Source organism: Saccoglossus kowalevskii, chromosome 8 (genome assembly GCF_978046115.1).
Source record: "Saccoglossus kowalevskii chromosome 8, keSacKowa6.1, whole genome shotgun sequence".
Classification (NCBI taxonomy): domain Eukaryota; kingdom Metazoa; phylum Hemichordata; class Enteropneusta; family Harrimaniidae; genus Saccoglossus; species Saccoglossus kowalevskii.
The window spans coordinates 9,725,711-9,740,321 of NC_140648.1; the positions used below are offsets into that span (position 1 = coordinate 9,725,711).

At 33.5% G+C, this 14,611-nt stretch overlaps 8 non-coding genes across 8 annotated transcripts; all 8 read right to left on the bottom strand.

The window, feature by feature from the left end:
* Positions 1-1,120: 1,120 nt before the first annotated feature.
* On the bottom strand, positions 1,121-1,192 carry TRNAW-CCA (transfer RNA tryptophan (anticodon CCA)). The gene has a single exon. It is a non-coding gene; the product is annotated as a tRNA-Trp (tRNA).
* A 2,140-nt stretch (positions 1,193-3,332) lies between these two features.
* On the bottom strand, positions 3,333-3,404 carry TRNAW-CCA (transfer RNA tryptophan (anticodon CCA)). The gene has a single exon. It is a non-coding gene; the product is annotated as a tRNA-Trp (tRNA).
* A 2,172-nt stretch (positions 3,405-5,576) lies between these two features.
* TRNAW-CCA (transfer RNA tryptophan (anticodon CCA)) lies at positions 5,577-5,648 on the bottom strand. Its single transcript has one exon. It is a non-coding gene; the product is annotated as a tRNA-Trp (tRNA).
* A 2,146-nt stretch (positions 5,649-7,794) lies between these two features.
* TRNAW-CCA (transfer RNA tryptophan (anticodon CCA)) lies at positions 7,795-7,866 on the bottom strand. Its single transcript has one exon. It is a non-coding gene; the product is annotated as a tRNA-Trp (tRNA).
* A 2,171-nt stretch (positions 7,867-10,037) lies between these two features.
* On the bottom strand, positions 10,038-10,109 carry TRNAW-CCA (transfer RNA tryptophan (anticodon CCA)). The gene has a single exon. It is a non-coding gene; the product is annotated as a tRNA-Trp (tRNA).
* Positions 10,110-10,847: 738 nt separating this feature from the next.
* TRNAD-GUC (transfer RNA aspartic acid (anticodon GUC)) lies at positions 10,848-10,919 on the bottom strand. The gene has a single exon. It is a non-coding gene; the product is annotated as a tRNA-Asp (tRNA).
* A 1,363-nt stretch (positions 10,920-12,282) lies between these two features.
* Positions 12,283-12,354, bottom strand: TRNAW-CCA (transfer RNA tryptophan (anticodon CCA)). Its single transcript has one exon. It is a non-coding gene; the product is annotated as a tRNA-Trp (tRNA).
* Positions 12,355-14,498: 2,144 nt separating this feature from the next.
* Positions 14,499-14,570, bottom strand: TRNAW-CCA (transfer RNA tryptophan (anticodon CCA)). Its single transcript has one exon. It is a non-coding gene; the product is annotated as a tRNA-Trp (tRNA).
* Between the last annotated feature and the right edge of the window lie 41 nt (positions 14,571-14,611).

Genomic DNA, 14,611 nt, shown 5'->3' on the forward strand with positions numbered 1-14,611 from the left:
AACAATGAAATGTAAATGTATCAATAATATTACTGGATGATATACCATTCAATCAAGCCTGTTTAAAATAACGATATATTGTAGCTTCATATATTTATCTAATGCATCCCTGAATGCCAATATTTAACAAATATATCTGTTCTATTTTTATAAAAGAACTTTCCCAAAGAAAAGAAATTCTAATATTTAAAATGATAAGAGTTACTCACTAAACTATGTACTTTCACACTCAAGCAAGAGAATAGACATGTTGCTGAACTAGCATTGCACTGTGAGTGTTTTATTGTTTGCAGTCTTTAAAATACCAGTTTTTCCACAAATAACAACATTAAAAAAAAACAATGAACTGCTGATCTCACATCTTTGTATTTTTATGTGGGCCAGCTAAGTTTCCACAAACAAAAATACACATAATATTTCTATTTAATTAATTTTATTTTATAATATTTTCACTGAATTCTTTAAAATAAATTTACCATTTACAAATTAATTTGTTGGACACTATTTAACCTTAATATTTTACAATCCATATCCTTATATTTGAATCTGTTTCAAGACATTTGAAAAATTTATTGCCAGCAATAATTAATAAAGCTTGTTCAGAATGCCATTTATTCCCGACATCATATTCAGTGGCTAGTTCTCATGATCCACAACAGTAAATAAATAAACAGAAATCAATTTGATGCCACGTTATTAGAAGACACCGCCATTTGGATCATACCATTTCAAGCTTGCGGGGTGTATAAATAAGAAATCAGCAACCAATAACACATCTTCCACCCACCACAAAAAAATGTAGCCATAATTGAACAACTAAGAAAGCAACAAATATCAGGCTGCATCCTTAAAACAACACATTACAACTAGTCATTACAAACATAGAATCCTACACTCCTTCCAATACACTCTTCTACAGCATTAATGGTCCTATACTCATTTGCATCTATGTACAACAAGCTTAGCCAATAGATGCACCTGACTCATCAAACTTTTGACCAACCACTCATTCTAATTATTGCTGAACGAGGGCGCTATTTACCAATGAGAGGAATCTTTTAAAAGAATTGAACAGATATATTAGTATATATTAAGAGTGCCCCTAAAAAAGAGAAACTACTGACCCCGACGTGATTCGAACACGCAGCCTTCTGATCTGGAGTCAGACACACTACCGTTGCGCCACGGAGTCATTGTTACCAGCATTTTGGTTTAAAACTACCATAATCATACTTTTATATGCAAAAACATATTGACTTTGAAGAAAATATTGAAGTAAATTGACTAATTGACAGTTTATGCCGAAGAAAACAAAGAATGGCATTCAATTAGATTGCTGAATGTAGTGTTGAGACGTGATAGTGACAGATACAGTTTTGAGAAACATTTGTAATTATTTATTATTTTGAGACTTTGAATTGCAATGACTGGAAAAATCTAACGAAATATACTCGTATAATAATAGATTACTGTTGTAATGAGACACAATAATGTCATGAAATAAAGTTGTATTGAAAAAACTCTTTCCGTAAGTCCCAATCACCTGTTGCTTTGAAATGTGTGTGTAATATATGTACATTTTTGACAGATTTGTTGGACGAATCAAACTATGCCTTGTATATATATTCCGACTCAACGGTAATGTATGAGTGATTTTAAATGAAACTGCACAGATTTGGTTGGTCAAGTTATTCAGTTGCATATATCTTAAGAAGAAAAGAAACCCAATGTCTTTAGTGATGCACCTGTGTACGCTTGATGTGTATTTCTTGTGAATAAAGAAGGGTCACTCAGTGACCGTTAATTTATGCATGCAATATTGTCCTTAGTGATGCACCTGTGTACGCTTGATGTGTATTTCTTGTGACAGTATGTATGCAAGAAATTCATGTGTAACAAAAGGGAAAAAGGTGAGTTTCTCAAAAATAACCTCCCCGACGGGGAATTGAACCCCGGTCTTCCGCGTGACAGGCGAAGAGACTCACCACTATACTATCGAGGAATTGGATAACATAATTTCAATACATTTCGATAATGTTGAAGAGATAACTTAACAAACTTGTAAACACAAAATCGAAACCCATAGATATGGGAATGCTGTATTGGTGAAACCAACGACATAAATCGCACAAACCACAAGGAGATTGTTGCCGTGACATGTGTATCACAAGGAGATTGTTGCCGTGACATGTGTATCCTGTCATGTAGCCCCTAACAATGAAATGTAAATGTATCAATAATATTACTGGATGATATACCATTCAATCAAGCCTGTTTAAAATAACGATATATTGTAGCTTCATATATTATCTAATGCATCCCTGAATGCCAATATTTAACAAATATATCTGTTCTATTTTTATAAAAGAACTTTCCCAAAGAAAAGAAATTCTAATATTTAAAATGATAAGAGTTACTCACTAAACTATGTACTTTCACACTCAAGCAAGAGAATAGACATGTTGCTGAACTAGCATTGCACTGTGAGTGTTTTATTGTTTGCAGTCTTTAAAATACCAGTTTTTCCACAAATAACAACATTAAAAAAAAACAATGAACTGCTGATCTCACATCTTTGTATTTTTATGTGGGCCAGCTAAGTTTCCACAAACAAAAATACACATAATATTTCTATTTAATTAATTTTATTTTATAATATTTTCACTGAATTCTTTAAAATAAATTTACCATTTACAAATTAATTTGTTGGACACTATTTAACCTTAATATTTTACAATCCATATCCTTATATTTGAATCTGTTTCAAGACATTTGAAAAATTTATTGCCAGCAATAATTAATAAAGCTTGTTCAGAATGCCATTTATTCCCGACATCATATTCAGTGGCTAGTTCTCATGATCCACAACAGTAAATAAATAAACAGAAATCAATTTGATGCCACGTTATTAGAAGACACCGCCATTTGGATCATACCATTTCAAGCTTGCGGGGTGTATAAATAAGAAATCAGCAACCAATAACACATCTTCCACCCACCACAAAAAAATGTAGCCATAATTGAACAACTAAGAAAGCAACAAATATCAGGCTGCATCCTTAAAACAACACATTACAACTAGTCATTACAAACATAGAATCCTACACTCCTTCCAATACACTCTTCTACAGCATTAATGGTCCTATACTCATTTGCATCTATGTACAACAAGCTTAGCCAATAGATGCACCTGACTCATCAAACTTTTGACCAACCACTCATTCTAATTATTGCTGAATGAGGGCGCTATTTACCAATGAGAGGAATCTTTTAAAAGAATTGAACAGATATATTAGTATATATTAAGAGTGCCCCTAAAAAAGAGAAACTACTGACCCCGACGTGATTCGAACACGCAGCCTTCTGATCTGGAGTCAGACACACTACCGTTGCGCCACGGAGTCATTGTTACCAGCATTTTGGTTTAAAACTACCATAATCATACTTTTATATGCAAAAACATATTGACTTTGAAGAAAATATTGAAGTAAATTGACTAATTGACAGTTTATGCCGAAGAAAACAAAGAATGGCATTCAATTAGATTGCTGAATGTAGTGTTGAGACGTGATAGTGACAGATACAGTTTTGAGAAACATTTGTAATTATTTATTATTTTGAGACTTTGAATTGCAATGACTGGAAAAATCTAACGAAATATACTCGTATAATAATAGATTACTGTTGTAATGAGACACAATAATGTCATGAAATAAAGTTGTATTGAAAAAACTCTTTCCGTAAGTCCCAATCACCTGTTGCTTTGAAATGTGTGTGTAATATATGTACATTTTTGACAGATTTGTTGGACGAATCAAACTATGCCTTGTATATATATTCCGACTCAACGGTAATGTATGAGTGATTTTAAATGAAACTGCACAGATTTGGTTGGTCAAGTTATTCAGTTGCATATATCTTAAGAAGAAAAGAAACCCAATGTCTTTAGTGATGCACCTGTGTACGCTTGATGTGTATTTCTTGTGAATAAAGAAGGGTCACTCAGTGACCGTTAATTTATGCATGCAATATTGTCCTTAGTGATGCACCTGTGTACGCTTGATGTGTATTTCTTGTGACAGTATGTATGCAAGAAATTCATGTGTAACAAAAGGGAAAAAGGTGAGTTTCTCAAAAATAACCTCCCCGACGGGGAATTGAACCCCGGTCTTCCGCGTGACAGGCGAAGAGACTCACCACTATACTATCGAGGAATTGGATAACATAATTTCAATACATTTCGATAATGTTGAAGAGATAACTTAACAAACTTGTAAACACAAAATCGAAACCCATAGATATGGGAATGCTGTATTGGTGAAACCAACGACATAAATCGCACAAACCACAAGGAGATTGTTGCCGTGACATGTGTATCACAAGGAGATTGTTGCCGTGACATGTGTATCACAAGGAGATTGTTGCCGTGACATGTGTATCCTGTCATGTAGCCCCTAACAATGAAATGTAAATGTATCAATAATATTACTGGATGATATACCATTCAATCAAGCCTGTTTAAAATAACGATATATTGTAGCTTCATATATTTATCTAATGCATCCCTGAATGCCAATATTTAACAAATATATCTGTTCTATTTTTATAAAAGAACTTTCCCAAAGAAAAGAAATTCTAATATTTAAAATGATAAGAGTTACTCACTAAACTATGTACTTTCACACTCAAGCAAGAGAATAGACATGTTGCTGAACTAGCATTGCACTGTGAGTGTTTTATTGTTTGCAGTCTTTAAAATACCAGTTTTTCCACAAATAACAACATTAAAAAAAAACAATGAACTGCTGATCTCACATCTTTGTATTTTTATGTGGGCCAGCTAAGTTTCCACAAACAAAAATACACATAATATTTCTATTTAATTAATTTTATTTTATAATATTTTCACTGAATTCTTTAAAATAAATTTACCATTTACAAATTAATTTGTTGGACACTATTTAACCTTAATATTTTACAATCCATATCCTTATATTTGAATCTGTTTCAAGACATTTGAAAAATTTATTGCCAGCAATAATTAATAAAGCTTGTTCAGAATGCCATTTATTCCCGACATCATATTCAGTGGCTAGTTCTCATGATCCACAACAGTAAATAAATAAACAGAAATCAATTTGATGCCACGTTATTAGAAGACACCGCCATTTGGATCATACCATTTCAAGCTTGCGGGGTGTATAAATAAGAAATCAGCAACCAATAACACATCTTCCACCCACCACAAAAAAATGTAGCCATAATTGAACAACTAAGAAAGCAACAAATATCAGGCTGCATCCTTAAAACAACACATTACAACTAGTCATTACAAACATAGAATCCTACACTCCTTCCAATACACTCTTCTACAGCATTAATGGTCCTATACTCATTTGCATCTATGTACAACAAGCTTAGCCAATAGATGCACCTGACTCATCAAACTTTTGACCAACCACTCATTCTAATTATTGCTGAATGAGGGCGCTATTTACCAATGAGAGGAATCTTTTAAAAGAATTGAACAGATATATTAGTATATATTAAGAGTGCCCCTAAAAAAGAGAAACTACTGACCCCGACGTGATTCGAACACGCAGCCTTCTGATCTGGAGTCAGACACACTACCGTTGCGCCACGGAGTCATTGTTACCAGCATTTTGGTTTAAAACTACCATAATCATACTTTTATATGCAAAAACATATTGACTTTGAAGAAAATATTGAAGTAAATTGACTAATTGACAGTTTATGCCGAAGAAAACAAAGAATGGCATTCAATTAGATTGCTGAATGTAGTGTTGAGACGTGATAGTGACAGATACAGTTTTGAGAAACATTTGTAATTATTTATTATTTTGAGACTTTGAATTGCAATGACTGGAAAAATCTAACGAAATATACTCGTATAATAATAGATTACTGTTGTAATGAGACACAATAATGTCATGAAATAAAGTTGTATTGAAAAAACTCTTTCCGTAAGTCCCAATCACCTGTTGCTTTGAAATGTGTGTGTAATATATGTACATTTTTGACAGATTTGTTGGACGAATCAAACTATGCCTTGTATATATATTCCGACTCAACGGTAATGTATGAGTGATTTTAAATGAAACTGCACAGATTTGGTTGGTCAAGTTATTCAGTTGCATATATCTTAAGAAGAAAAGAAACCCAATGTCTTTAGTGATGCACCTGTGTACGCTTGATGTGTATTTCTTGTGAATAAAGAAGGGTCACTCAGTGACCGTTAATTTATGCATGCAATATTGTCCTTAGTGATGCACCTGTGTACGCTTGATGTGTATTTCTTGTGACAGTATGTATGCAAGAAATTCATGTGTAACAAAAGGGAAAAAGGTGAGTTTCTCAAAAATAACCTCCCCGACGGGGAATTGAACCCCGGTCTTCCGCGTGACAGGCGAAGAGACTCACCACTATACTATCGAGGAATTGGATAACATAATTTCAATACATTTCGATAATGTTGAAGAGATAACTTAACAAACTTGTAAACACAAAATCGAAACCCATAGATATGGGAATGCTGTATTGGTGAAACCAACGACATAAATCGCACAAACCACAAGGAGATTGTTGCCGTGACATGTGTATCACAAGGAGATTGTTGCCGTGACATGTGTATCCTGTCATGTAGCCCCTAACAATGAAATGTAAATGTATCAATAATATTACTGGATGATATACCATTCAATCAAGCCTGTTTAAAATAACGATATATTGTAGCTTCATATATTATCTAATGCATCCCTGAATGCCAATATTTAACAAATATATCTGTTCTATTTTTATAAAAGAACTTTCCCAAAGAAAAGAAATTCTAATATTTAAAATGATAAGAGTTACTCACTAAACTATGTACTTTCACACTCAAGCAAGAGAATAGACATGTTGCTGAACTAGCATTGCACTGTGAGTGTTTTATTGTTTGCAGTCTTTAAAATACCAGTTTTTCCACAAATAACAACATTAAAAAGAAACAATGAACTGCTGATCTCACATCTTTGTATTTTTAAGTGGGCCAGCCAAGTTTCTACAAACAAAAATACACATAATATTTCTATTTAATTAATTTTATTGTATAATATTTTCACTGAATTCTTTAAAATAAATTTACCATTTACAAATTAATTTGTTGGACACTATTTAACCTTAATATTTTACAATCCATATCCTTATATTTGAATCAGTTTCAAGACATTTGAAAAATTTATTGCCAGCAATAATTAATAAAGCTTGTTCAGAATGCCATTTATTCCCGACATCATATTCAGTGGCTAGTTCTCATGATCTACAACAGTAAATAAATAAACAGAAATCAATTTGATGCCACGTTATTAGAAGACACCGCCATTTGGACCATACCATTTCAAGCTTGCAGGGTGTATAAATAAGAACTCAGCAACCAATAACACATCTTCCACCCACCACAAAAAAATGTAGCCATAATTGAACAACTAAGAAAGCAACAAATATCAGGCTGCATCCTGAAAACAACACATTACAACTAGTCATTACAAACATAGAATCCTACACTCCTTCCAATACACTCTTCTACAGCATTAATGGTCCTATACTCATTTGCATCTATGTACAACAAGCTTAGCCAATAGATGCACCTGACTCATCAAACTTTTGACCAACCACTCATTCTAATTATTGCTGAATGAGGGCGCTATTTACTAATGAGAGGAATCTTTTAAAAGAATTGAACAGATATACATGTATTAGTATATATTAAGAGTGCCCCTAAAAAAGAGGGGCCACTGACCCCGACGTGATTCGAACACGCAGCCTTCTGATCTGGAGTCAGACGCGCTACCGTTGCGCCACGGAGTCATTGTTACTAGCATTTTGGTTTAAAACTACCATAATCATACTTTTATATGCAAAAACATATTGACTTTGAAGAAAATATTGAAGTAAATTGACTAATTGACAGTTTATGCCGAAGAAAACAAAGAATGGCATTCAATTAGATTGCTGAATGTAGTGTTGAGACGTGATAGTGACAGATACAGTTTTGAGAAACATTTGTAATTATTTATTATTTTGAGACTTTGAATTGCAATGACTGGAAAAATCTAACGAAATATACTCGTATAATAATAGATTACTGTTGTAATGAGACACAATAATGTCATGAAATAAAGTTGTATTGAAAAAACTCTTTCCGTAAGTCCCAATCACCTGTTGCTTTGAAATGTGTGTGTAATATATGTACATTTTTGACAGATTTGTTGGACGAATCAAACTATGCCTTGTATATATATTCCGACTCAAGGGTAATGTATGAGTGATTTTAAATGAAACTGCACAGATTTGGTTGGTCAAGTTCTTCAGTTGCATACATCTTAAAGAGGAAAGAGACCCATTGTCTTTAGTGATGCACCTGTGTATGCTTGATGTGTATTTCTTGTGAATAAAGAAGGGTCACTCAGTGACCGTTAATTTATGCATGCAATATTGTCCTTAGTGATGCACCTGTCTACGCTTGATGTGTATTTCTTGTGACAGTATGTATGCAAGATATTCATGTGTAACAAAAGGAAAAAGATGAGTTTCTCAAAAATAATCTCCCCGACGGTGAATTGAACCCCGGTCTTCCGCGTGACAGGCGGAGATACTCGCCACTATACTATCGAGGAATTGGATAACATAATTTCAATACAATTTGATAATGTTGAAGAGATAACTTAAAAAACTTGTAAAAACAAAATCGATACCCATAGATATAGGAATGCTGTATTGGTGAAGCCAACGACATAAATCGCACAGACCACAAGGAGATTGTTGCCGTGACATGTGTATCACAAGGAGGTTGTTGCCGTGACATGTGTATCACAAGAAGATTGTTGCCGTGACATGTGTATCCTGTCATGTAGCCCCTAACAATGAAATGTAAATGTATCGATAATATTACTGGATGATATACCATTCAATCAAGCCTGTTTAAAATAACGATATATTGTAGCTTCATATATTTATCTAATGCATCCCTGAATGCCAATATTTAACAAATATATCTGTTCTATTTTTATAAAAGAACTTTCCCAAAGAAAAGAAATTCTAATATTTAAAATGATAAGAGTTACTCACTAAACTATGTACTTTCACACTCAAGCAAGAGAATAGACATGTTGCTGAACTAGCATTGCACTGTGAGTGTTTTATTGTTTGCAGTCTTTAAAATACCAGTTTTTCCACAAATAACAACATTAAAAAAAAACAATGAACTTCTGATCTCACATCTTTGTATTTTTATGTGGGCCAGCTAAGTTTCCACAAACAAAAATACACATAATATTTCTATTTAATTAATTTTATTTTATAATATTTTCACTGAATTCTTTAAAATAAATTTACCATTTACAAATTAATTTGTTGGACACTATTTAACCTTAATATTTTACAATCCATATCCTTATATTTGAATCTGTTTCAAGACATTTGAAAAATTTATTGCCAGCAATAATTAATAAAGCTTGTTCAGAATGCCATTTATTCCCGACATCATATTCAGTGGCTAGTTCTCATGATCCACAACAGTAAATAAATAAACAGAAATCAATTTGATGCCACGTTATTAGAAGACACCGCCATTTGGACCATACCATTTCAAGCTTGCAGGGTGTATAAATAAGAAATCAGCAACCAATAACACATCTTCCACCCACCACAAAAAAATGTAGCCATAATTGAACAACTAAGAAAGCAACAAATATCAGGCTGCATCCTGAAAACAACACATTACAACTAGTCATTACAAACATAGAATCCTGCACTCCTTCCAATACACTCTTCTACAGCATTAATGGTCCTATACTCATTTGCATCTATGTACAACAAGCTTAGCCAATAGATGCACCTGACTCATCAAACTTTTGACCAACCACTCATTCTAATTATTGCTGAGTGAGGGCGCTATTTACTAATGAGAGGAATCTTTTAAAAGAATTGAACAGATATATTAGTATATATTAAGAGTGCCCCTAAAAAAGAGAAACCACTGACCCCGACGTGATTCGAACACGCAGCCTTCTGATCTGGAGTCAGACGCGCTACCGTTGCGCCACGGAGTCATTGTTACCAGCATTTTGGTTTAAAACTACCATAATCATACTTTTATATGCAAAAACATATTGACTTTGAAGAAAATATTGAAGTAAATTGACTAATTGACAGTTTATGCCGAAGAAAACAAAGAATGGCATTCAATTAGATTGCTGACTGTAGTGTTGAGACGTGATAGTGACAGATACAGTTTTGAGAAACATTTGTAATTATTTATTATTTTGAGACTTTGAATTGCAATGACTGGAAAAATCTAACGAAATATACTCGTATAATAATAGATTACTGTTGTAATGACACACAATAATGTCATGAAATAAAGTTGTATTGAAAAAACTCTTTCCGTAAGTCCCAATCACCTGTTGCTTTGAAATGTGTGTGTAATATATGTACATTTTTGACAGATTTGTTGGACGAATCAAACTATGCCTTGTATATATATTCCGACTCAACGGTAATGTATGAGTGATTTCAAATGAAACTGCACAGATTTGGTTGGTCAAGTTATTCAGTTGCATACATCTTAAAGAGGAAAGAGACCCATTGTCTTTAGTGATGCACCTGTGTACGCTTGATGTGTATTTCTTGTGAATAAAGAAGGGTCACTCAGTGACCGTTAATTTATGCATGCAATATTGTCCTTAGTGATGCACCTGTGTACGCTTGATGTGTATTTCTTGTGACAGTATGTATGCAAGAAATTCATGTGTAACAAAAGGGAAAAAGGTGAGTTTCTCAAAAATAACCTCCCCGACGGGGAATTGAACCCCGGTCTTCCGCGTGACAGGCGGAGATACTCACCACTATACTATCGAGGAATTGGATAACATAATTTCAATACATTTCGATAATGTTGAAGAGATAACTTAACAAACTTGTAAACACAAAATCGAAACCCATAGATATGGGAATGCTGTATTGGTGAAACCAACGACATAAATCGCACAAACCACAAGGAGATTGTTGCCGTGACATGTGTATCACAAGGAGATTGTTGCCGTGACATGTGTATCACAAGGAGATTGTTGCCGTGACATGTGTATCCTGTCATGTAGCCCCTAACAATGAAATGTAAATGTATCAATAATATTACTGGATGATATACCATTCAATCAAGCCTGTTTAAAATAACGATATATTGTAGCTTCATATATTTATCTAATGCATCCCTGAATGCCAATATTTAACAAATATATCTGTTCTATTTTTATAAAAGAACTTTCCCAAAGAAAAGAAATTCTAATATTTAAAATGATAAGAGTTACTCACTAAACTATGTACTTTCACACTCAAGCAAGAGAATAGACATGTTGCTGAACTAGCATTGCACTGTGAGTGTTTTATTGTTTGCAGTCTTTAAAATACCAGTTTTTCCACAAATAACAACATTAAAAAAAAAACAATGAACTGCTGATCTCACATCTTTGTATTTTTATGTGGGCCAGCTAAGTTTCCACAAACAAAAATACACATAATATTTCTATTTAATTAATTTTATTTTATAATATTTTCACTGAATTCTTTAAAATAAATTTACCATTTACAAATTAATTTGTTGGACACTATTTAACCTTAATATTTTACAATCCATATCCTTATATTTGAATCTGTTTCAAGACATTTGAAAAATTTATTGTCAGCAATAGTTAATAAAGCTTGTTCAGAATGCCATTTATTCCCGACATCATATTCAGTGGCTAGTTCTCATGATCTACAACAGTAAATAAATAAACAGAAATCAATTTGATGCCACGTTATTAGAAGACACCGCCATTTGGACCATACCATTTCAAGCTTGCAGGGTGTATAAATAAGAACTCAGCAACCAATAACACATCTTCCACCCACCACAAAAAAATGTAGCCATAATTGAACAACTAAGAAAGCAACAAATATCAGGCTGCATCCTGAAAACAACACATTACAACTAGTCATTACAAACATAGAATCCTACACTCCTTCCAATACACTCTTCTACAGCATTAATGGTCCTATACTCATTTGCATCTATGTACAACAAGCTTAGCCAATAGATGCACCTGACTCATCAAACTTTTGACCAACCACTCATTCTAATTATTGCTGAATGAGGGCGCTATTTACTAATGAGAGGAATCTTTTAAAAGAATTGAACAAATATATTAGTATATATTAAGAGTGCCCCTAAAAAAGACAGACCACTGACCCCGACGTGATTCGAACACGCAGCCTTCTGATCTGGAGTCAGACGCGCTACCGTTGCGCCACGGAGTCATTGTTACCAGCATTTTGGTTTAAAACTACCATAATCATACTTTTATATGCAAAAACATATTGACTTTGAAGAAAATATTGAAGTAAATTGACTAATTGACAGTTTGTGCCGAAGAAAACAAAGAATGGCATTCAATTAGATTGCTGACTGTAGTGTTGAGACGTGACAGTGACAGATACAGTTTTGAGAAACATTTGTAATTATTTATTATTTTGAGATATTGAATTGCAATGACTAGAAAGTCTAACGAAATATACTCGTATAATAATAGATTACTGTAGTAATGAGACACAATAATGTCATGAAATAAAGTTGTATTGAAAAAACTCTTTCCGTAAGTCCCAATCACCTGTTGCTTTGAAATGTGTGTGTAATATATGTACATTTTTGACAGATTTGTTGGACGAATCAAACTATGCCTTGTATATATATTCCGACTCAACGGTAATGTATGAGTGATTTTAAATGAAACTGCACAGATTTGGTTGGTCAAGTTATTCAGTTGCATACATCTTAAAGAGGAAAGAGACCCATTGTCTTTAGTGATGCACCTGTGTACGCTTGATGTGTATTTTCTTGTGAATAAAGAAGGGTCACTCAGTGACCGTTAATTTATGCATGCAATAATGTCCTTAGTGATGCACCTGTGTACGCTTGATGTGTATTTCTTGTGACAGTATGTATGCAAGAAATTCATGTGTAACAAAAGGGAAAAAGGTGAGTTTCTCAAAAATAACCTCCCCGACGGGGAATTGAACCCCGGTCTTCCGCGTGACAGGCGGAGAGACTCACCACTATACTATCGAGGAATTGGATAACATAATTTCAATACATTTCGATAATGTTGAAGAGATAACTTAACAAACTTGTAAACACAAAATCGAAACCCATAGATATGGGAATGCTGTATTGGTGAAACCAACGACATAAATCGCACAAACCACAAGGAGATTGTTGCCGTGACATGTGTATCACAAGGAGATTGTTGCCGTGACATGTGTATCCTGTCATGTAGCCCCTAACAATGAAATGTAAATGTATCGATAATATTACTGGATGATATACCATTCAATCAAGCCTGTTTAAAATAACGATATATTGTAGCTTCATATATTATCTAATGCATCCCTGAATGCCAATATTTAACAAATATATCTGTTCTATTTTTATAGAAGAACTTTCCCAAAGAAAAGAAATTCTAATATTTAAAATAATAAGAGTTACTCACTAAACTATGTACTTTCACACTCAAGCAAGAGAATAGACATGTTGCTGAACTAGCATTGCACTGTGAGTGTTTTATTGTTTGCAGTCTTTAAAATACCAGTTTTTCCACAAATAACAACATTAAAAAGAAACAATGAACTGCTGACCTCACATCTTTGTATTTTTAAGTGGGCCAGCCAAGTTTCCACAAACAAAAATACACATAATATTTCTATTTATTTAATTAATTTTATTTTATAATATTTTCACTGAATTCTTTAAAATAAATTTACCATTTACAAATTAATTTGTTGGACACTATTTAACCTTAATATTTTACAATCCAGATCCTTATATTTGAATCAGTTTCAAGACATTTGAAAAATTTATTGCCAGCAATAATTAATAAAGCTTGTTCAGAATGCCATTTATTCCCGACATCATATTCAGTGGCTAGTTCTCATGATCTACAACAGTAAATAAATAAACAGAAATCAATTTGATGCCACGTTATTAGAAGACACCGCCATTTGGACCATACCATTTCAAGCTTGCAGGGTGTATAAATAAGAACTCAGCAACCAATAACACATCTTCCACCCACCACAAAAAAATGTAGCCATAATTGAACAACTAAGAAAGCAACAAATATCAGGCTGCATCCTGAAAACAACACATTACAACTAGTCATTACAAACATAGAATCCTGCACTCCTTCCAATACACTCTTCTACAGCATTAATGGTCCTATACTCATTTGCATCTATGTACAACAAGCTTAGCCAATAGATGCACCTGACTCATCAAACTTTTGACCAACCACTCATTCTAATTATTGCTGAGTGAGGGCGCTATTTACTAATGAGAGGAATCTTTTAAAAGAATTGAACAGATATATTAGTATATATTAAGAGTGCCCCTAAAAAAGAGAAACCACTGACCCCGACGTGATTCGAACACGCAGCCTTCTGATCTGGAGTCAGACGCGCTACCGTTGCGCCACGGAGTCATTGTTACCAGCATTTTGGTTTAAAACTACCATAATCATAC